Raw genomic sequence first — 24,693 nt, forward strand, 5'->3', positions numbered from 1 at the left:
ACACCACCACAGGGCATGGCCAGTCGTTTCATCATCAACTCCACACATAGGGCAGACAGGTGCCGGAACCACATTTCTTTTAAATAAATTGTTCTTTGTTGGGAGTACTTCATGACAAGCTCGCCATAGAAATAGAGTTACTGACCGAGGAACCTTAATTTTCCAGAGATGCTGCCAATAAGGGCTGGACTGAGAGGCCAAAGACGAGCACCCCACAATCCGCGAACGGCGTTCCATCTCCAAGTCATAGATGATGTATTCGGTCGGGGAAGGAATGCGTGCGAGAAAGTTCTCGAGGACTAGTCAAAAATATAAATGATCAATTCAAAGTGTTAGAAAAACTTAAAGAAAGCAAAAAAAAAAAGAAAAAAAAAAAAGAAAGATTATCTAGACATAAATAACTGTTATTTAACACAATATACGGATAATTTTTTAAGAAAAACGACTAGTAATCTAATAATAATAAATTGCTATTTAACATACACTTAATTACAAGCATCGGATCAAATGATTATTTAATAATAACCATTAGATGGTAATTATTTACTCTCAACCATTAGATCAAAATTAATTTTGCCTTACGCTTAGTTTACTTGAGTGATTAACAACCAAATATTTTTTTACTTTAGTGATGTTCTAATAAATCTAATCATTGGATCTATTTAAGAACCATCTTATAGTCTAGATCAAAACACCAATTCAAATGATTTTGACCGTCCAACACTGAATGGTCAAGCACGCCATCAAGGCAAGCATATCATTATCGCCCTATAACCCATTGTCATGCACACACGTGAGCGTTTGGTGCTCTACATCGTACCAGAACACATACATAAGTGCATACACCCAAATATTAGTTTAAAGGCTTAAAGTATGTCAGACTTTATAAATGTCAACTTCACTTTTTATTTTTTACATGTAAAACTATTTTCATTAAATGCTCTTAAGGTATGTTTGGGTGTTCGATTTTTGGAAATAAGATTTCAATTATTATTTAGCATGCAAATTTCGAGGTTTGGCTTGGTAAGATAAAATTAGAAAAAGTTGGATAAAATATGATTTTTTTTGAAAAGTAGTAAAAACTAATAGATTTTTTTTTTTTTTGAAAAAATGGGTTGCCAAACAAACCATTAAAGTTTTCTTTTAAAACATTTCTAAAACATTTCTAAAGTTTCTCCCTCTCTCTCTCTCTCTCTCTCTCTCTCTCTCTCTCTCTCTCTCTCTCTCTCTCTCTCTCTCTCTCTCTCTCTCTCTCTCTCTCTCTCTCTCTCTCTTTCAATCCCGTATCTCCTCCTATCCCTCTCTTTCAATCCCGCATTTCCCCCACTTCCCAACTTAGGGTTCGACGAAGAAGGAGAAGAATCAGAGAGAAGGAGATCTGAGAAAGGTGGGTCGACTGAGGAGAGGTGCCGACTTCCGTCGAGTGGAGGTGCCGATTTCCCTGCAGGTCGTCTTCCAGCGGTTGAAGAGTGATTTCAGGCAACTTCTAGAGGCGATTTCCGGCGACTCCCAACGGTTGAAAGGGGTTTTTATGTGAATTCTTCCTTAGTTAGCCGATTGGGTGTGTTCCCTGTGGTGGCATTAATAATTTCGGTTGTGTGTGTGTGTGTTGGTTGTGTTGTGAACATCCGGCCGTGTGTGTGTGTGTGTGAATCTCTTGTTGGATTTTAGACAAACCTATGAGATTTGTTGGGAATGATTTTATAATATCTATTTACCTGTGTTCCCTGATTTATGGATTTGAGTTTGATCAATTCTAGAGATAATTGGTGTTTGTTGTTGTTTTGACCAGAAGTTGATTGGGTGTGGAATTCTGGTGAACCCACTGGCGAGGAGGAGTGACTGGAGAGAGAGAGAGAGAGAGAGAGAGAAGAGGGAGAGAAAGAAAATAAAACAATAAAAAAATATTATTTAAAGAAAATGAAGAGTGGAATAGAGATTATTGTTGGAGTATTTTTAAGAAAATTGGTAGTTAGAGTAGAGATTGGTACTTTTGAGTAGTTACTTTAATTCCAACTGCTGGAGCTGCTCTAAGATGGTACATTACAAAAATTGAAAGCTTGGGGAGAGGAGGACATTGCAAATTTTAGTAATTTGGGGGTAAAATGTAGTTTTCCTTTCTTAATTTCTTTCTTTCTTTCTTCTCTTCTATTTTTTTTTTCTTTTAATTTAGATTCTCAACTTAAATTATTTTCATCATGTCAAGTTAAAATTGAAACGTGCATGTCACATGTTTATTTTTTTTTGACTGATTTAACACACTTTGCTAATGAAATGTTTTTTTTTTTGCCAACAATTGGTAGCTAATGAGAGTATGTGTCACGGTTGCTGCCTCGTGGTAGCAATTTGTAAATGAGTTGTAGTTGAGGGGAATGTGTAATTTACCCATAAACATTTTATATTCTTACTAACGGTTATATAGTGGAAAAAGTTGTCGAAGCTTAGATGCATTGCTAAACAATTCCTTAGCTTCAAAGTTGGAGATGGGAAGAAAATCTTTTTGTGGTATGATATATGGCATCCTGAGGGTTGTCGTTTTGATAAATTTGGTTTCAGAACCATTTATGATGCTGGGAGATCTATTGGTCCTAAAGTTTCATCAATCACTCGAGACAATAACTGGTATTGGCATAGTGCCAGATCTGAAAACTTGGTACTTATCCAGAGCGAGTAGGCTACCAGAAATCAGTTTAGGAGGTGAGAATGTTCCTATTTGGAGGTCTTCTTCAGGAAAGTATTCCTGTTCTCAAACATGGGAACATCTTAGACCGAAATTTTCTGTGGTAGAATGGCACAATTTGGTTTGGTTTTCTTTGGCCATTCCAAAGCATGCCTTCATCTTGTGGCTGGTGTTTAGGGATGCTCTTGTCACCAAGGAGAAACTTTGTAGTTGGGGCTTCACAGGTTCCTCCTTGTGCCTTTCCTGTTTTGCTTGCCAAGAGAGCCGTGATCATCTCTTTTTCTGCTGTAGTTTCGGTCGAAGGGTGTGGAGTAATATTATGGCTGACTGTTGTGTTTATAATCCTCCTATTGAATGGTCTTCTATTGGTAGGTGGAGTGCTGAGTGCTGGAAGGGCAGAAATCTTCAGGCTACTATTTGTAAACTCTGCTTTGGTGCCACAATTTACTATTTGTGGAGGCATCGAAATGATCTGTTACATGGCAATTTCCCCGTTCTGAAGAGAAGCTGATTCAACAAATTAAGTGGGATGTTAGTTCGAGATTGGTTGCTAGATACTCGGCCAAGATTAGTGTGAAGAACCTTCTGCTGGTGCAGAAATGGAATCTGCAACAGATTTTGAGATAATCTGGCTGGTTCTTGTTTGGGGAGATTGACTCTGGTTTTTCTGAGTTGAGCCTTCCAGCTTGAGCCTTGTTGATTTGCAGTTTTCTCTCACTTCTGAGGTTGAAGTCTTCAGCTTTTGCTGTCGGGTGTTGGATTGGCTATTGCGATTTCTGGAAGCTGCTACTCTTATATATGGGCTGTTGTGTTCCTTTAGCAATTTCCGATTTTGTTGGATTGTTTTTGTCCAATTGTATCACTTTTGCGTTGTTTGTTTGAGGTTGGTGTCAGCTTGTGCTATTGAGGTTGTTTGTTTGGCTGATACCTATCTTTGTTTGCTGCTGCTCTTGTTAGCAGCTGGTTTCCAGTTTTTCTGGATGGTTTGTTGTCTCTTATGTTTGATTTTATAAAGCATTTATTCATCCAACAAAAAAAAAAAAAAAAACGGTTATATAGTGTGATGATATATTTCTATTAAATATATGTTATTATGATTATGATGTTCAATCCATCGCAAGTTCACAATTTGAGACCGTCAAATGTGTGACCATATCTTTGAGAAGGAGGGGGGAATTGAAAATACAGTGCTTGAGGTAATTGAAGATGAAGAGACAGACAACTTTGATCTAATTGGGGTTTAGGTAGGACATAAATTTCCTACAAATCGATTTGTAAGAAATTTTATACGACCCACGTATAAGATTGACACGTGTCCATTAACATGTGAGAAGAAACACATGTTGTTTTAATAGCATTTGCTTCTCACATACTTTTTTAATAGTATTAATAATAATAAAAAAAAAAATGTCATTCTCACATGTTTAAAGGATACATGTAATTTTTATGTGTGGATTGTATAAAATTTCATACAAATTGGTTTGTAGGAAATTTTTGTCCGTTTAGGTATTATTTTTAAAGCCTTGGCGGGGACAAGAATTTCCTGTCAATTAGATTCGAAAAAATTTTCTTCAATTTAGTTTATAAAAGTGGCATGTGTTCATAAGCATGTGAGAATCATGTCTTTCTTTTAGTAGCATGTGCTTCTTGCTAGAGTGTATTTGAATTACCCTGAAGTTAGGGATTTGGTGAGAATTGTATTGTTTGATAAATATTAGATTACCTTGAATTTAGGGATTTGATGATATTGAATCACCCAAAATTAAAAGATTTAATTAGGATTATATTTCATCTGTGAGCTCTAAAAATAAAACATTTTGTATTGCAATCCTTTTGACTTTATATAATAGACGTAGGTCATAGACCAAACCACTCAACAACGTAAAATTCTTTGTGTTCATTCTTATTTTATTATTCCGCTATTTATCTTTATTTTTTTATTCGATTATGTTTTCTTTCACTTCTTATCTGCTTTTTTTAATAGAATTACTAATAATAATAATAAATTAAAAAAAAAAGAAGAAGTGATTCTCGTAATTTCAAATGACACAAATAACTTGTAGATGTTGAGTTAGAGAAATTCTTCAAACTCAGTTTATAAGAATTTTTTGTCCTCCTCACAGTGCATAAAATCAGTTCGTAAGAATTGCCGAGGAATAACTTTTCATCCGTGACCCAAAAAATCCCGAGCTCCCAAAATAAATTATAGTTTTGCTCTGTTTTCCAGTTTCAGTTTATTGATTATAAACATGGCCATCGGGCTTTTCCCATGACGTTAGCTTGATATGATTTTGGATTGTATGGATTGGATTGTTCTTGTTATATTTGGTGCATTTTCCATTTTAAATCAAATATATTTCGGTTGTTCTTCAGTACATAGTTACAGAGCCATTATTATATGGGTCTCTTGAAGAAATTTGTGGGGCTTTTAAAACCACTACTAGCCTTCAATTCAAAGCAAAATCATATATATATTTTTTTTATCCTTTTTTGGGGTTGCACAAAAAGTCATATTTCAGGTTTAAATAAAAAAAAATATATATGTGTATATTATATACAAAAAATGTAAAATGAAGCACATTAAGCAATAATGTAGGACAAAAATTGAACACCTAATCAATAAATTATAAGAATCTCAAATTAAGTGTACCTCTCACCAGTTTAACGTATATGCAGAAGCGATGCAGATTGAGAAGCTGTAGAGGATGAAGTGAACACAGTGGAATTGGTGTAACTATTGCCTGAATATTGATTTTGTCCTCCCTCATAATTAGTAGCAGCACTGGATACGGAAAGTGACATTGCATGTCTATTCACTGCTGGAGCAAGATATTCTAGCCTCGGCATATTTGATGGGAGAATAGGCAATGGAGTCTCAAAATTGAGAACATGAATTGTTTGTCTTATTGAAGGCCTAAGGTTGCGATCGGGTGAGCACACCAAAGCCCAACAATCATCAAGCGCTCCATTTGCTGCTTATCAAGATCTCCGTCAAGCCGTGGGTCAGCTGCTTCAAGTACCTTTCCTATTCCATAGAGCTCCCAAACCCACTCCACCATGACTATTTGATCTTCAGGGGCGTTGTGCTTGATTGGTTTTCTTCCGCAAGCAATTTCCAGAGCGACAATTCCGAAACTATAGACATTTGACTCCTTACTAGCCTTCCCAGTTGTAACACATTCAGGAGCCATATAGCCCATAGTGCCTGCCAAAACAGTGGTTTGTGATCCTTTTATGTGGTCCACAAGCCTAGCTAGCCCAAAATCTCCAAGTTTAGCATTAAAGTTTGAATCAAGCATAATATTGCTTGATTTTATATCCCTATGCACAACGCATTGCTCCCATTCTTCATGCAAGTAAAGCAAAGCCGACGCCAATCCTTGAGCAACTTTGTACCTCATTGCCCATATCAATAAGCTTTCTCCGGTAAAAAGATGTGTGTCTAAGCTTCTATTGGGCATGAACTCATAGACGAGTAAGAGCTCTCCTCTTTCGTGGCACCAGCCAATGAGTTGCACCAAATTCCTATGTCCTAATCGACTTATAATTTTAACTTCTGATGCATACTCTTTTATCCCCTGTTTAGACCCTTTTGACACCCTCTTAACAGCAACGAAGGAGTTTAAGTCCTGTAAAAATCCTCTATAAACCCCACCAAACCCTCCTTGGCCTAGCTTCTCTTCATCATTGAAATTATTGGTGGCATGAGCCAATTCTTTAAATGAGAATCTCTTTGGTCCTGTTTCTCTTTGAAATTCGTCATCCATGCACCTATCAAAGGCAAGATCCTCTTCTGTATAACTCTTATTCTTGTTCCACAAGCAAAACAGAATTAAAGCAAATCCACCAACCAAAAAAGGCCCCCCAACACCCAACCCTATGGCTAATCCCAACCTGTTGTTTTTCCTTGGTTTGGGTACACTATCTTCCAAAGTTGAAGTAAAATTCCATGTGCGGATGGTATGCATTGCAAAAGAACCTCCTGTTGCGGCTGAGAATCCAAAAGTTACCCATTCAGAGAGGTGATGATCTCTCAAATCAATATTATAAGAAATGGACTGCCATACAGTAACATTGTTTTTGAGACCAGTGAAGAGAACACTCAAATTATGAGAACTAGAATTATAGCTAATCTGAGCTTCATTGGTTCTCCCTTCAATAACTGAAATATTAGCCCCCAACCATGAGACATTAGCAATAGATTCCAGGGAGTTTATATCAATACCTACATGTACACCGGGTGGATCCAAATCTTTGTTGAAAAAGATGTCAAACTCCACAGCGACAAAAGGATTGTCCGTCGAGTTTAGTTCCTGGCCACGGCTAGCAAGAACCAGAGCGCCACCTGCGCTGTCTTCAGGAATCGTTGAACCATTAGGTGCTAGGAAGAACGTAAGCCCATCTCCATAATTAGTATTATTTCGTGAGTCAATGACAAAGGAAAAATGGGTAGTAAAATCTGTGAGATTTCCGGATGCCTTGTCCCATAGGTGCATGGGCTTGACATACGTGGCTCGACCAACATCAACCCTTCGAACGTGGTCGCCGGTGAGTTGGATGACTTGGTATTGAGCGAAAGCTCCCTCACATCTTAGAGGGGAGTCACAAGAATCGAAACTGGTAAAGTTGAAGGATAAAGCACTCGTAAATGGGCGTAGTGGTGAGAAGAAATCGGTAACCATTAATAAGAGATAAAAGAGGATTAGGGGCTTTGGAAATGGGAAATGTTTGATTTTGTAGCTGTAACCAGCCATGATTGGAACTTGGAAGGAAGGTTGGGTTTGATGAGAAGAAATTGCTGATTGTAATAAGAAAATTACCTCAAAACAGATTATATAAAGCAGGTTTGAATAGGGAGACCAATAGGCTGAAACGGGAGGGAGTACGTGATAAACTTCTCCAGGACTCAGTCATGATTTGATCTTTGGAAGGGAGGTTGGGTCGCAATAATTGCAGATTGTATAAAATAAAGTGGAAAGTAGTCTAAGAGAAAAGCCAACCATTATACGTCTTCGAACTAACACAGTAAACAAATGCTGTTTTAAACCCTAAAATGGTGACAGAGTACTAGCTTGTTTAAATAAAATGCACTTAATTGCCAATATTAATTATAAAAATTAAAAATATACATAATTAATAAATAAGATCTTTATGTTATCTTCAACAACCCCGAAGACTTTTTAATCTTTTTAAATTAAAGTGATCCTAGATAGTTTAAGATGTCGGCCATGAGACGAGAAATAAGAAATGAAAAATTAATGCTGGACGCACTATGCCTTTAAACTCTCATTTTCGTATACCCTGACCTGGCATTTGTCACGTTAGATTTTCACTACTCCTGGGTCTGCATTTTGCACGGAGTCTGCGACTATTGTAGGCCAGAAATCTCAGAAATGTTGATTTTGAACTTCATCAAGCACAGTTTACTAATGCATTTCTCAAAAAAAAAAAAAAAAAAAATCTCGTTGTTGTTTGGTTTTAAAAAAAAAAAAATTGCTGTTTAATTGATTAGGTGATATGTACAGGTCAAAACAGGTCTGGACTAATCAAATAGATTAATGTAATATTGAAATTGATAAGAATGGGAAAATTTAATTATTCTAGAGAATCTCCTGCCCATGTTAGGAGCCAAAGACATTTTATTTTACTTCGTTGTTGAGATCGAAATGCTAAAACGGGAGGGAGTGCGTGATAACCTTCTCCAGGACTCACTCATGATTTGAACTTTGGAAGGGAGGTTGGGTCACAATAATTGCAGATTGTATAAAATAAAGTGGAACTACTCTAAGAGAAAAGCCAACCAATATATGTCTTCAAACTAACACGGTAAACAGATGTTGTTTAAATAAAATGCACTTATTTTGCCAATTATAAAAATTAAAAACGTACAATAATTAATAAATAAAGATCTTTAAGTTATGTTCAACAACTCCGAAGACTTTTTAATCTTTTTAAATTAAAGTAATCCTAGATAGTTTAATATGTCGGCCATGAGACGATAAATAACAAATGAAAGACTTTTAAGGAATTATAAAAAGTTTGAAGTGTTGGAAAAAGATAAAAGATCCGTTATCATCATTATCATTCTCTTCTTTCATTATTTTAATGGAAGGGAGCCAAATAAATTTTTTTCTTAAGTAGGAATTAAAGTATATATATAAAGGTAAATTTTAAGTAAATTAAACATGACACAATTTTGATATTTTTATTATTCCCTTCAAATTAAAAATCAATAAGCAAAAGTGAAGAGATTTTTGAAAAAAAAAAAATGTAAAGAAAACCGATGTCCAAAGATTCAAAAAATGAAAAATAAAAAATAAAAATAAAAAAGGTCTCAGTTTCTGTATTAAAATTGAAAAATTTTAGTTGGATAAATTGTGTGCTAATTTCATTCTCTTGCTCATTTTCTTAGAACAGCCCACTTTAACTAACACAATAGCCCATTATCTGTTATACAAAACACACTATATTCTATTATTCTACACAAAACACATTTTGTTAAACGCAACATAAAACAAATGAAACACATATCTTCTAGACTTTTCTAAATGCCGTCTAACTATTTTTGCCCATTTACATTATTTTTACCACATTCTTAGGAAATCGAGCTTTGTCAGGCATGTGACTCCTCAAATCCACACCTATCTTCTTCCAATGCACTGCTTTAATTACTAAACCTTTTTCATTTACTTTGAATAAAGCCTCTGCAACTTTGTAAAACTTCTTCCATTGTCACCTTCTTAGACATATCCGTTGCTACTTGTGAAATATTAAAGGAAAAAGTTTTGACAATAAAGCTATCATTCCAAATAAAATGAAACCAATTGAAGAGATGATAAAAGGGAAGGGGCTAAAGGGCTAAAAAAATTCTTGTTAGAGGCCAATAAGCAAAAAACCTTAATTTTTTTTTCTTTACTTTAATTAATTTTTTTTTCTTAAGAGTTGAGGGGGGGGCCATGAACCCATCCCCCCCCCCCCCCCCCCCCCCCCCCCCCGCCCCCTCTCTCCGTCATTGTGTATATATAGTTGCGTGAATGTCTAGAAGGTCATGCTGATCATGTCTTGTTATCTTTCATACATGAGTTAGGTGATTCAACTGTCAAATTCGTCATGCTTATGGCAGTTTGATCACAACTAAGTACAAAATAAGTTATTGTACCAATATATCATGTTTGTATCTTGATATCCAAGAAAGGCATGGTACAAAAATCCCCTTAATGATTCAGGCCTTGTCAAGTCATTGTTAGCACTCTTTACCTAGCTATTAAATAGCAAAAGAGTGATCCTCACATCCTTCGGTTTCGTTGACTGGGTCTTGACCACCAAGGCGTGCCCTCGATCATTAATCCGAATTGTCCATTTGTGATCGAGTGGGGTTGACGGCAATCGATCGATTGTGAATGGACTTTCATCTGGTTGGGCTTCATGGCGAACGATTAAGGAACCGAGCCTTTATGTAGGAGACCAATTCCTAACAACCATTGAATTTTTTGGATCTTTATAAATTCAATAATTGATTTTCAAAAAGAGAAGAATAGAAGAAAAATGAGAAAAATACTAAATAGCAAATCCGTTAAATCTTTAATTATTAAATTTTAAGTTGAGAGCCTCAACAATGAGGACCATGTGATCACGATTCACAACTACTGGTCCAATATTGAGCCGTAACTCTGGGGTTGCACTTATCCGAGTTTTTAATGACTAGTTAAGCCTAGCAAGACCCATACTACCACCTTCGTTGCCATCAGGGGTGGAACCAGGTGCATGGATTCGTTCCCCCAAAAGTAAGGTAGAAGAAGGAAAAGGGAAGAAGATGACTTTTTTATTTTGTAAAAAATGCACCGTTTAACTAAATATCAAAACGGGTCGTTTTTAGAATTTGAAACAATACCACTTAAATGTGTGCCGTGCCAACATAAACTTTTAATTCTTTATTTAAAAAAAAAAAAAGCAGTAGACCACTGACTAATCACTTCTAAGGATATTTTTTTAAAAAAATAAAAAATAAAAAAAATCTTAAAGACTAAATTGGGGAGCAGACTTCTAAGGGTTTCACTCTCTTTATTTTTTTTTTCTTTTTTTTTTTTCTACTCAGTATTTTACTTTTTTATTTATTTATTTATTTCTTTTTTTGAAAGAGCACACTTTAAACTAAACTTAAAAGTAAGAGCCAATTTTTTTTTTTTTTAAATAAATAAATAAATAAACCTAAGAGATAGTCAATTTAGAGGTTTTCTACAATCCCTTATAAAGTTCAGTTTTACGTAGTAAATAATAACTAAACAATGTGAGATTCAACACCATTAGTATCTTTATAAGAGTAATGTTTCTTGCACATTTTTTTACAACTCTAACAACTTTTTTTTAAGATCAACCATTAGATATTTATGGCCCATATGTAGGAAATAGGTCTATTGGTTGATCATAAAATAAAGAAATAAAGTTGTCCGAGTTGTACAAAAATTGTAAGAAAGTTGCACAACAATCATTTCTCTCTTTATAGACCACTAACTCTATGTGTGAGCTATTCATTTATTTTCTAATATGAGATCGGGGTGTTACAAGATTACTCTTTTAAATTAATTATTTATGAATATATATAGTGTTGCATATTTTAACTGTATGAAATCTATAATTGTAGTTACCTAATTAAGATTTTTGAGAATAACGATAATTGTATTTAATTCTAATCAAATTTTAAACGAGTTCCTAATAAAAAAAGAAAAAAAGAAAAATTAATTGACCTATCAGAACCAAAATTCTAGCTCCGCCACTGCTTATGCAGTTATATGTTTATATAAGTTCGTCTCTCCTTACCAAAAATCCTTATTCTGCCCTGGCTGCCACCAAGAATAGTTGAACCATTAGGTGCTAGGAAGAACGCAAGTCCATCTCTATAATTAGTATTATTTTGCGAGTCAAATACAAAGGAAAAATGGGTAGTAAAATCTGTAAGGTTTCTAGATGCCTTGTCTCACAGGTGCATAGGACTGACATACGTGGCTCGACGATCATCAACCCATTGGACCTGGTTGTCGGTGAGTTGGATGACTTGGTATTAAGCGAAAGCTCCCTCACATCTTAGAGGGGAGTCACAAGAATCGAAATTGGTGAAGTTGGAGGATAAAGCACTTGTAAATGGGCGCAGTGGTGAGAAGAAATCGGTGACCATTGATAAGATCGAGATAAAAGAGGATTAGGGGCTTTGAAAATGGGAAATGTTTCATTTTGTAGCTTCTCCTGGACTACAAAACTTCTCCTGGACTAGTCAACCATTTGCGTGGATTTGTGCGTAGAGTGTTAGATAGATCTTTTGTGGATACGAGTTACAAAACAAAGCAGGTTCGAATATATTTATAGGCTGAAACGTACGGAACTCAAGTCGTAGATGATGTATTCAGTCGGGGAAGAATGCGTGCGAGAAAGTTCTCGAGGACTAGTCAAAAAGATAAATGTTCAATTCAAAGCGCTAGAAAAACTTATAGAAAGCCAAAAACAACTGAATATCTAGACATAAATAACTTTATTCAACAAAATATGCGGATAGTATTTTAAGAAAAACGACTAGCAATCTAATAATAATAAATTGCTATTTTAACTTACACTTGATTACAACCATCAGATTAAATAATTATTTAATAATAACTATTATATGGTAATTATTTAATCTCAACTATTAGATCAAAGTTGATTTTGCCTTATGCTTAGTTTACTTGAGTGATTAACAATTCAATCATTAGATCTACTTAAGAACTATCTTATGACTTAGATCAAATCACCGGTTCAACTGATTCTACCGTCTAAAACTGAATGGTCAAGCGGCGCATGAAGGCAAATATCATTATCGCCCTATAACTCATTGTCACACACTCACATGAACATTTGGTGCTCTACATCGTACCAAAGCATATATATAAGTGCATACACCCAAATATTAGTTTAAAGGCTTAAATATGTCGAACTTTATAAATGTCAACTTTACTTTTTATTTTTTGCATGTAAAACTCTTTTCATTAAATGTTTTTTAAGGTACGTTTAAGTATTCGATTTTTTGAAATAAGAATTTAATTATTATTTAGTGCTCAAATTTCAAAATTTGACTTTGTAAAATAAATTAGAAAAAATTGAATAAAATATGATTTGTTTTTGAAAAGTAGTAAAAACTAATAGATTTTTTTAAAAAAAAAAATTGGTTGCCAAACATACCATTAAAGTTTTCTTTTAAAACATTTCTAAAACACAAATTAAATATATATATATATATATATATATATATATATATATATATATACGTAATACTTTTGAAAATGCTTTAGCAAAAATTGGAGCTTCTTTTGAAATAGAGGAACGTCTAGATGGTAAGGAAATCGTTAGAATGATGCAAAAGGGCTTGAGATGTTGATAATAACAGTTTATCTCACTGGTAGACTTTTAATCTTTCTAAAGACTTCAGAAACCATTTCTGTGAACAGTATATCTCACTGGTAGAATATTGAGGAAAATTTAACAACATATATAGTTGTATCTGGATCATTGCAAGAGGCAAGATAATTATGTATGCGATTTTAAGATAAATCTCATAAAATGAGTCGTTTGAAAATTGCGTCTTTGAAAAATTACTATTTGAAAATGCAGAAAATTGTTTTTTCAAATCGTAGGTAATGGGGTATTTTTGTAAAAAAACATAAAATTTTAAAGGCTAATATGCAATTTTAAAGGCCAAACTGCGATTTTGTCAAACACTTAATTACATTTTTAAAAATCACATTTTTAAATCGCACATTTTAAAATCGTTATTTTTAAATTGCAACTTTTGAAATCACAAAGTTAAATGGACCCTAAAAAGACAAACTACCAGCTTGGGTGTTGAAGTTAAGTTATGGTTTAATCGATTTGAGAGAATACAAGTAGGTTTTAACTGTTTAGGCTCCTCTTGTTATTGATTACAATCGATAGATGCTACAGTAATATATATCTTGGTCATGCCAAGTAAAGATGCTAATTGTGTGTTTGGGAATAGAGAAGAATTTTGATTCTTCTCTATTTTTCTCTACTTTTTTAAAAAACAAATCATATTTTATTCAACTTTTTAAAATTTTTTCAAATTTTATCTCACAAAGTCAAACCTTGAAATTCGCGCAGTGAATTAGAATTAAATTCTAATTCTAAAAAATTCAATACCTAAACAGACCACGAGTAGTAATTCTGTAACTTTGTTCGCTCTCCTTATTTTGTTTTGTTTTTTTTTTAAAAAAAAAAAAAAAAAAAAAAAAAAAAAAAAAAAAAAAAAAAAAAATTCACAAACCGCATGCGCATGGTCACACACATTGGCAGAGACGAGGTGTTGGGGTTCATGGCCACCATGGCGCAGCTGAAGCCCAACAAAAGAATTGACATAACAAAATTGTATGGACTTTTTGGGCCCAAAGGCCCATAATTAAGTCCCCCGTAAAAAAAAAAAAAAAAAAAAAAAAAAAAAAAAAAAAAAAAAAAAAAAAAAAAAAAATTCTATATGATGGTTCGAGCCCTCAAAAAAATTATATGGAATGGGCCTCTCACAACATAGTTCTTGAAATAAAGAAGTTTATAAATTTTCTAAGCCCAAACTTACAAGCTCTTTAGTTCACCACCAAATATTCCAAAAATAATAATAGTAGTAATAAACATTCAAATGATGGTCTAAACTCTACTCCCCCTAAAATAATTTTGGAAAAGTCTACCTACCCACACAGAAGGTGACATTGGATGATCAATATCAGGACTGATTTTGCATTTATTTAATATATATATATATATATATATATATATATATATATATATACATTTGTTATTAATCCACCCTTTGGTTTTTTTTTTTTTTTAAATAATAGTTTTTTTTTTATTAATTTTTTATTTTAGTTCTTAGGAGAAGAAGGGTATAATTGCAAAATGCCTTGATTAATCCATTTGATAAAGGGCTTACGGCAAATCATCTCAGAAACTTCAACGAATAATCACACTGCACAAAAGAACAAAGAAACAACAAATCTGCAAAATGCCTTAAAATTTATTTAATGTTATTAGCGTATAAATGTTAAACGTATCTTATCCAAGATGCACGTTATCCCTTCAGACTTGTTGACGATGATAGATCGATAGCGCCATGATAACTACTTAATTAGAAGCATTATAGTGGGCTGTGAAGGTGAGACACTTTCGGGAGTAGTTGGGGATGAATTATAATGCAAGGACTTTGATATTGACTTAAATAATGAATAATGTACATTCGCACTTCCATACGACTTTGGGTAGATCATAGATTTTTATTTTTTTTATTTTTTATTTTATTCAAAATTGGAACAAGGGAAACACAAAAAAAACAAAACGGAGACAATAAAACTCAAACGGGAAAGGGTAATATAAATAAGAACATGAACATTAGGCGATAGATCCAAAAAGGATCAAGACTTCTCTAAGGGCCACTTGGCAGTAAACAAGGACAAAAAAGGAATTAAGATCCCCTCGAATTTGATAAAATTCGGGCAGATAATTGTGAGTGAGCATTTATGGGATCCACCTGACCAAATAAAAGTTGGGCTGCCCAACTGCTTATCTGGTCAGGTGGATCCCATAAATGCTTACTCACAACTATCTGCCTAAATTCTACCAAATTCAGATAAAGAATTTAAGGGGATTCTGATCCACAAAAAAGCTTAGTTGGAATCCCAAACGGTAAAGACAACAACTACTATTAAGTGGTAATTAGTGCAAGGAAAGTATTATCAATAATAGAACATGAATTATTAAGAAGGAATTCAAACAACACAACCAAAGCAGCAAAATACAAACAACCGAAAACTCTTATCCTCTATTCAAAGATGCACTATATTCAAATACAGAGAACGTGAGAGAGAATGAACTGTTGTGACATATAATTACTTGAACAAACCAACCAAGCCACTAAGGAAAGGTGCTGGACGAGGGACGGTCCAAATTAATACTTTATATTAAATCCATTTCTAAATTTTGCATCAAAATTAAGCTATTTGGGTGTTCATTTTTTGAAAATAGAATTCGATTCTTATTTAGTTTGCAAATTTCTAAGTTTGATTTCTTTTTCTTTTTTTTTGAAAAAAAAAAATTGAATAAAATATAATTTATTTTTTTAAAAATTAAATAAAATATGATTTGTTTTTGAAAAAAAAAAAATCAAAATCATATTTATTTTTTAAATTTTTTTTTTTTCCAAACGCACAATTAAGAACCCACTGTTCAAAATTAATGTTGTAGACAGAGGTTGGCAAATATAATAACCCCGTCAAACTAGAAAAGATCTAGAGTAGTATTTGATAAACCTTTTCAATATATATATACACACATATGTTTGTGGTATAGCATAAAAGTAAAACGAGTTTTAATATTTTTTTTTTAATTTTTTGTGAGAAAAGTTGTTTGTTAATCAAAAGGATTTGCAAACCCGGCTGGCCTATTTGGTAAACATTCCCCTCTCTTCCTTTTTATTTTCACTTCTTTTTTTTAAAAAAAAAAAAAAATCAACATCAAAACATTCCAACTTTTTTCACTTTTTATAACATTTTAGTAATTTTTTATTACTATTCAAATAAAAAAAATTACTACAAAACAAAATCTTTTCACTTTTCCGTATAAAAATTTCTAACGTCCGATCGATCCTAGTGTAGTAGTCTAATTAATTATGATAAAATAAAATAATCGATAAACCATCCGATCTTTCCTAGCTAACTAAGTTACTATGATGTGAGCAAGTAGTAAGTGTAATATGTTCTATAACTAAGCAACTATAATAAAAATATAATGTATATATATAACTATATATTATTAATTAATCATGGGTAATGTGATATACATGTGTTTATATATATATACTAATTATGTACTAACTATACAATATATGTTATATACTAAGTATTAATAACTAATTAACATATTAGTTTAACATACTATATAAATATTATTTTCAACATATTATAATTAATATGTAATACTATTTTTAATTAGCTAGTATACTATATGCTTATTTGGTATATATATATATATATATATATATATATAATTTTTTTTATAAAAAAACTAATTAAAAAATAAAAATAAGTGATTGGAGCCTTTTTCTTTTCTTTTTTTTTATGCAAAAACGACTCTAACATTTTGGGGGTTTCATGTCCCACTATATATACATAAATTAATAATAAAAAAAAAAAAAACTAATTACAAAATAAAGATAAGTGATTGGGGCCGTTTTTTGCAAAAATGACACTAATATTTTGGGGGTTTCGTGCCCCGTGAGTGCCACACCCAAAAAAATTTTAGGTTTTTCAATTTCATTTTTTTTTCTTTCCGCGACACCCATAAAATATCTTCTTCACTCTCATCTCTTTTAATCTCTAAAAACACCCAGATCTATCTCTTTCTTTACTCTCTCTCTGATCTCCGTCACTCTCATCTCTCCATTACTCTCTAACATCTTCCTTTCTCCCAAGCCCTTTCTTTCTTCTTTCTTGTTCTTGTTCTCCCTTCTTCCTCTCCCTCCCTCTCTCTCTCTCTCTCAACGACCACTGTCTCTTACTAGCCTTAGTTGAATAAATAAAAAAAATGTACTTTCAAATATGCTATTGTAGTTATTGTAGTTTAGAGACAATATGTTTTCGTTTTAGTTGATTGATTGTATGGAAAATATTTGATTCACAAATTTTGGAATAAAAGGCTAAAATGAGCAGCTCGAGGCTAGGGAGAAATCTCTAGATTGGTTGCGTTCTTTCCAGGTATTTTTTAGTCAATTTTTAGTCAATACATAAAGACTGAATTTTTTATGTGGATTTTGGGTTTTTGGTTTGTGGGTGTTCTTGTTTTTGTTGGTCTTGCTTCAGAGGGGAAATTTTAAATTGAGGGTGTTAGTGTCTATGAGATGTAATTGGAAGAAAGGATTTTATTTTCATATTTCTATTGTAATGTTCTTCTATGAATGAGAAATAGGTCTATTTGAATGTGAAACTGGGTGTTCAATTTGTTTTTGGGTAAGACTTCTCTATTTCATGGTTATTGAATGGCTCACCAAAAATGAGGAAAAAGAAATAAAATTTCCTCAAACTTTGGAGTTTTTGGTGAGGAATAGATGCATTGAATGTAGATTTTTTATGTATTCAAAGAGACTAATGAAACCTAGAAGACTTATTCTATAGAATCATCAAAAATGAAAATTCATATTATGTTGAAAACCATGTTTTTTTTTTTTTTTTTGATAAAAATGTTCTGGGTTTTCCGTAATTGTTGTGCCTTTATTTTATTCTTGCTATATCAGGTATTACAAAAAATAAATAAATAATTTATATATATATATTTTAAATTTAGAATCGTTTTAGGGTGTCATTAAAAAGACTTTAATTTTTTTTTTTTTTTTTTTTTTTTTTTTTTTTTTTTTATTTAGAGTGGTTTTAGGGGACCCTTAAACAACTCCAATATATATATATATATATATATATATATATATATATATTTTAGAGCCGTTTTGCTTAAAACTGCTCAATCCGATACTTTAATACTGGATGTGTTGACCCGTTGTCAAAACAATTCAAAATAAACGGCTCAAATTATTTTGAGCCATTTTTAGGGCTTAAAAGTATTCTAAAAAAAGGGCTCAAAACACCTCTCCTTTTTTTTTTTTTTTCTTTTTTGTAGCGACTTCTCATATATAAAAAATAAAAAATAAAAAATAAAAAATAAAAATTGATATCAAAACATTCTAATTTTTTTTTTCATTTTTTATATCACATTAATAATTTTTTTTTATTATTACTATTCAAATAAAAAAAAATTCATTATAAAATAATCATTTTCACTTTTCGGTACAAAAATTTTAAACTTTCTTTCTACTTTATTCTACATAAATCATTTTTTATTACTACTCAACAAATATTATTTCTCCATAAAGACCATAAATTGATTATTTACCGTGAACCAAAAGCTACGACAACAAATATCCAATACCACACCATATCATTTGGCAAAGTCAACATTGCCACCTGTCATGCTATCAGAATTGTATAAAATATTTTGATAAGAAAATTCTCAACAATTAATGTATAATATTGGCTTATGACCTAGCAAATCGATCAACTCGGGTACGTCGTCCATTAGAAATAGTCCTTAGTAAATAAGTCCGCCACAATTATTCAAGTTTGACAAAAGCGAGTGATCAAGTGGACGTCTTTCTTGGATTTATAGCAAATGTTACATCTCCTTTATTTCTCAGAGTCAATAATTCTTGGTCATGCAGTGCTACTCTAGAAAGTGGACTGTACATGGAAATTCCTCACCGCGTTTGAGCTCCGTTTGAAAATTTCTCACTCCTTCCCGTCCTATAATTTTTTTCTTAATTATTAAAAAATAGGATTGATGCGACATAAAATTAAAATAATTTATATAAAAAAATGAAAAAAAAAATTGTATTATAGCGAATTTTTTATTTAAAAAGTAATAAAAAAGTGTTGATGTGATATAAAAAGTAAAAAAAAAAAAAAATTAACAATGTTTTGAAGTTTTTATTTTTTATTTTTTGAGAAGTGAAAATAAGAAAAGAAAAGGAAAAAATAAATTCCAAACGGGACTATAGGATCATTTACTTTCTCTGCCTTCTATTTTTTTTTTTTTTTTTCCAACGCAAAGGAGACTTTGTTTTTGTTAAAGCAGTAGATTCGGCAGACTAACAAGGACAGTGACAATCCCCAACATCCAGCAATCAACACTTATTCCATGAATCAAGGCCCCAACAATCAATACTCACTCCATGAATCAAGCCCAGGCAATCATGCACACATAATTGCTGTGATGACCAGCTCACAGAATCTCATTAAACAGGAAACTTCTTCCCGCACACGCCTAGCATCAGCATCCAAATATACTGTCCAAATATACCGTATAGCAGCAACGGCTATTTTATTTCCTTTACTATGCAACAGCTATATATATTATTTCCTTTACTGTCTCTTTCTCTGATTCTCAATGTATCCTTAACTTTTCTAGTCGCACCTTACCTGTATAGAGTCGATTACTTGTAACTGACCATATCAATCATCTGTAAACACCAGCATATAAGGAATACAAGTCTAAGCTTGGAATTAAGCTTTCAAGTTCTTTCAATTCTCTATTTTTTGCATTCTTTCAATTCTTTGTTTTTGCAGTTTTCACATCCTTCACCATAGTCCGACATGATGATTCATCCTTTGCACTTTCGGGAGTTGATTTGTAAACATTCTTAATTTCAAACACATACTTGATCTTGTCCATAAGAATAAATAATTTATGTTCTAAACTTTTATTAATTATATCAATAATCAAGAAGAAGACTTCGAATGCATGCAATTCTTGCAATTATAAATTCATGATGGTCAACCTGAAGGACTGAAGAACTTGCACCCAGGGTTTATTAATGGTAATAACCTGGCCTATAAGGTATCACCATAACGTCCTCAAACTTATGATCTGTTTGGGTGTAAATTATTTTTTGAATTTTTTGATGTTTGGTATAACCGAAAATTATGATAAACGAAAATCAGTTTATTTTATTTATTTATTTTAAGATACATGAAGAAAATTACATTAAGCTAGAATGGAAAAAACAAACACAAGGCCTGGGCAGCCTAAAGTAAAAACTAAGAATGAAAGTACGCGGAGGCAATGCTTCCAAAGATGCGAGCTTATTGGTTCGTGATACAGATGCTAAGAATCGAGGCTACCAGTAAAGGTGGTTTGGTATGTGTAAAATTCCAGAGGACACATACGTTGAGACAGAGATAAACACGAGGAAGTTAAAAATACAAAAAAGCCCAAAAATACACTGGAAAGAAATTCAAAGACAGTAACATAAACAACAGATAGACGGTTGAAGATGGTGGAGTGGGAGTCGTCACTAATAGCATGTGAGAACCACGCATCGCCAAGAGCCAACCTCTCAGTAGCAGGACAAGCCAGTTCCCCCGGGATCCACCGATGGCCTTGGAGGAGGAAGGTGGGAGAGGCGAGCGTGGCTACAACGTGCTAGAAAGGGAGAAAAACTCCATGGTGCATGTGCAGGTGGCGATTGAAGAAAAGGCGACCATTGGTGGAAGTGTGGGACGCCGACGAACCCACTAATGAGGTGTGTGTCTTGCAATATTGAACAGAGGAGTGTAGATCTATATCAAAAAATTTCAATCTTACAACCTTTCCAAAAATCTCAAAAAACTTGGCGGAAGAAGATGGGAATAACTGGTAATATCTGTTGTGTGGAGATAGGAAACTGAGAAAACATAAATTTTGCTAGAAATTGCTCTAGCAGGATATCCACCTCATAAGAGGGGCTAAAGGTTCAGGAAAGGGGGGGAATGGGAGTTTTTGGCTTCGCTTCCATGGCCTTTGATGCAGGGGGGGAAAGTAGGTAGTTGGGTAGAGAATATACCTCAAAAGAGGTAGAGGTTACAGGTGAAAGGGTGGAGGTTACAGGGAATGGGAGTGGGGAGGGGGAGCTTTTGGCTTCCCTCCCATGTCGGCTTGCACGGAGAAGATTTCACAGAGGAGTTGAAGGAGAACAGAGCTTTTCACTTCTCCCGCGGTAACGATAATAATTTTTAGTACAGTACCAAACACCAAACACCAAACACCTTTGATCTTATGTAAATCACGATAATAATTTAAAGTAATGTTTAGGTGTATATATGTACTTATGAATATACTTTAGTACAGTACCAAACACCAGACGTACACGCGCGCGCGTGTTGTAATGGGTTGTAGAGCGCTAGTGGCGCATTGATGGAGCACTTGGCATGAAGCATCGGAACTTGGAGCGATCTAATCATGTCCATTCAATTTTGGATGGTCATGATCATTCGATCTGGTGGTTTGATCTAGACCATATAATGCTTCTTAGGTAGATCCAGTGATTAGATTTACTGGATCATCACTAAATTGTAAGGTCAAATCACCTTTGATCTAACAGTTGAGATTAAATAATAACGATCTAATGATTATTATTAAATAATTATTGATAGTTATTTAATTTGATTGTCAGAATTAAGTATATGTTAAAATAGCAGTTTAAACTGTTACTTTACCAGTTACAAACGGTTGGATTATTAGTTAAATAAATAACTGCTATTCAACACAATACAGAGTTAACTACTGTCCAATTATTAAAAAGATAACATTTTTTTTTTTTATACCTTCTACATTTAAATTTCGAGTCTTTGTCTCTTGCTATAGTCGAAAATCTGAGAGTATTATGGTTTATTTTTTATTCGTGCAAAACGCAATTAAACAAACAGAAGATTCTGGGTTCCATTATATCCTAGAAAAATATTTGCTATAACCCTTCACATACCATTACTGGTAAGGAAAATAATTTCTTAAGCAAAACGTTATTGTAATGCACCTTAGGAGCATTTCGTTTTTTCTACTTTCTTTTACTTTTATTTGACATGCAATCTTAAGATATTATTTTTTGATTCAATGGCATCACAATCTTTGAAAGAATTGCTGATGACTTCATCAAGCTCGAAAGGTTTCCTCAATGCTGGACTAATGGTGGCTTATGTGCTTACTACTCCTAAACTTGTAACACATGAGAACGAGGTGATTACTAATACTCAAGCAAGGATGAAATGGGAGCAGGATGACTACATCTGCAATGCTATGGTGGATTCTCTGTTTGACATCTACCAAAGCAAATCGATGGCCAAAAATATCTTGGTTGGACTTGAGGTTAAGTTTTTTTTTTAAAAGATGCTACAAGTAAAAAGTTCTTGGCCTCTAAATTTATGAATTATAGAATGGTTGATGCTAGCCCTATTGTTGAACAATTTAACAAATTTTGAATATTTTAAGTTAATTTGGGCAGCATAACATGAAAATGGATGAGGAAATTGCTGTATCATTCATCATTGACAATCTTTCTCCCTCCTGGAAATAATAAAGAAAGATTCTGAAACAAAAAAAAGGTGGAGATAACTGTTGATCAGTTAGGCTAGCACTTTTAGATTGAGGAAGAATTGAAAATCAAAGAAAATGAATAGCAATGAATTCTATCCTCAAAAAAGGATATGGTTGAAGAAAGGACTTCTTCAAAGCAACCCTCTCAATCCAAAAAGCCCAATGAGAAGAAGAGAAAGAACTTTAAGAACCAAAAGCCAAACTAAAACCTTAAGAAGAAAAATAAGGGTGGTTACTACCATTGTTGCAAGCGAGGCCACTTTAAGAAGGATTGCCATTTTCTGAAAAGGTAACAGCAAGCTTCTAACTCGAAAGAGTTTATGGAAATGATTTCTGAGGTCTTTATGCTCAAGGAAGATGGTTCATGGTGGATTGACTCATGTGTAGGGATGTAAATAAACCAATCCATTCGAAAACCTGCTCAATACCCGCTCGGTTTAGCCCAAGCCGAACTCGAGCTCGATATTATAGAAACTCACTCGTTACTGTAGAAACCCACTTAATTATTAAGTGATACATACCCGACTCACTTGACAAAACTCGATAGGGGCTCGCGAGCTCAGCTCGTTTAAAGCTCGACCAGATTGCTCGTCTGGTTCGTTAGTCCGACTCGTTAGCTCGTTCATATCTCTTGTGTGTGTGTCTGTGTGTGTGTGTGTTATATGTCTGTGTATTAGTTAACATACTAACTAGTTAGTTCATAAACTAACATATTATCTAGTTGTGTGTTAATATTTATATATCTGTGTATTAGTTAACATACTAACTAGTTAGTTCATAAACTAACATATTATCTAGTTAATTAATATACACTGAGTAAATGTAATTAACTATATGTTACTCGATATATTTTTTTTTTTTTTGTATATTATATATATATATATATAATATAGTAGTTAACTATAGTCTTTAGGTATTTTTTTTGATAAAAATATATATATACTAAATAAGCATATAGTATACTAGCTAAGTAAATATTGTATTACATATTAATTATAATACTTTGATAATAGTATTTTGTATGTTAAACTAATATATTAAGTTATTAATAGTAGTATAGAGGTTGTTCACAAACTCGGGCTTGAATTCCACTTTGATCACACATTAAAAAATTTAATAGCCTACCTCGATCTCTAGTTGAGCCAAGCTTGTCGAGTAACCCGGCTCGGCTCGGCTCGAATGTCATTCTCAACGAGCTCGAGCTTGAGTTCGAGCTCACCCGATTTTTAAACGAGCCGAGCTTGAACAAGCATTCTATAGCTCGGCTCGAATTCGAGCTTGACTATTTAAGCTCAACTCATAAATGAGCCAATTTTGAAATCTTAAAATTTGACTTAGCTCGGCTCGATTACATCCCTACTCATGTGCAACAAAGTAGACATGTAAGGATATGAGTCTCTTTAAGACCTTTGAAATAATGGAGGATGAATGTGTTCTCTTTATGGGGAATTCTTTCATTGCTGTTGTCAAAGGCAAATGAATAGTGAATCTTAAATTCACTTCTAAAAAAGTTCTGTTTTTAACTAATGTGTATTTTGTACCAGAAACTAGGAAGAACCTTGTGCTTGAGGTCTTCATAATAAGTTTGGATTTAAGTATGTCTTTGAGTTAGATCAATTTGTGGGCCAAAGGAAGTGCTTTTGTTGTGAAGAGTTATCTGTTTGAAGGGATGTTTAAGTTGAACTTTATTAATAAAGTTAATAATTCTGCTTACTTAGATGACTCAATTTCTTTATGGCATAATATATTAGGCCATGTTAATACTAGAAGAATGCAGGATATGACCGCTTTGCATTTGATTCCTAAATCTGTAAATGATATGTTTGATAAATGTAGAATTTGCATGCAAACAAAGATTACCAGAAAACCTTTTCCAAAAATTGATAGATCTTCTATTTTGTTACAACTTGTATATAATGATGTTTGTGATATGCATGGTAATCCTACAAGATGAGACAAAAAGTATTTTGTAACCTTTATTGATGATTTTTCAAAATACTGTTATATTTATCTTCTGTCTTTAGAAGATGAAGTTTTTG

The 24,693-nt window shown here is 33.1% G+C and overlaps 1 pseudogene; it reads right to left on the bottom strand.

The window, feature by feature from the left end:
* Positions 1–206: 206 nt before the first annotated feature.
* On the bottom strand, positions 207–7,701 carry LOC133882762 (L-type lectin-domain containing receptor kinase IX.1-like; annotated as a pseudogene).
* Positions 7,702–24,693: the final 16,992 nt, after the last annotated feature.

Source organism: Alnus glutinosa, chromosome 11 (assembly GCF_958979055.1).
Source record: "Alnus glutinosa chromosome 11, dhAlnGlut1.1, whole genome shotgun sequence".
NCBI lineage: Eukaryota > Viridiplantae > Streptophyta > Magnoliopsida > Fagales > Betulaceae > Alnus > Alnus glutinosa.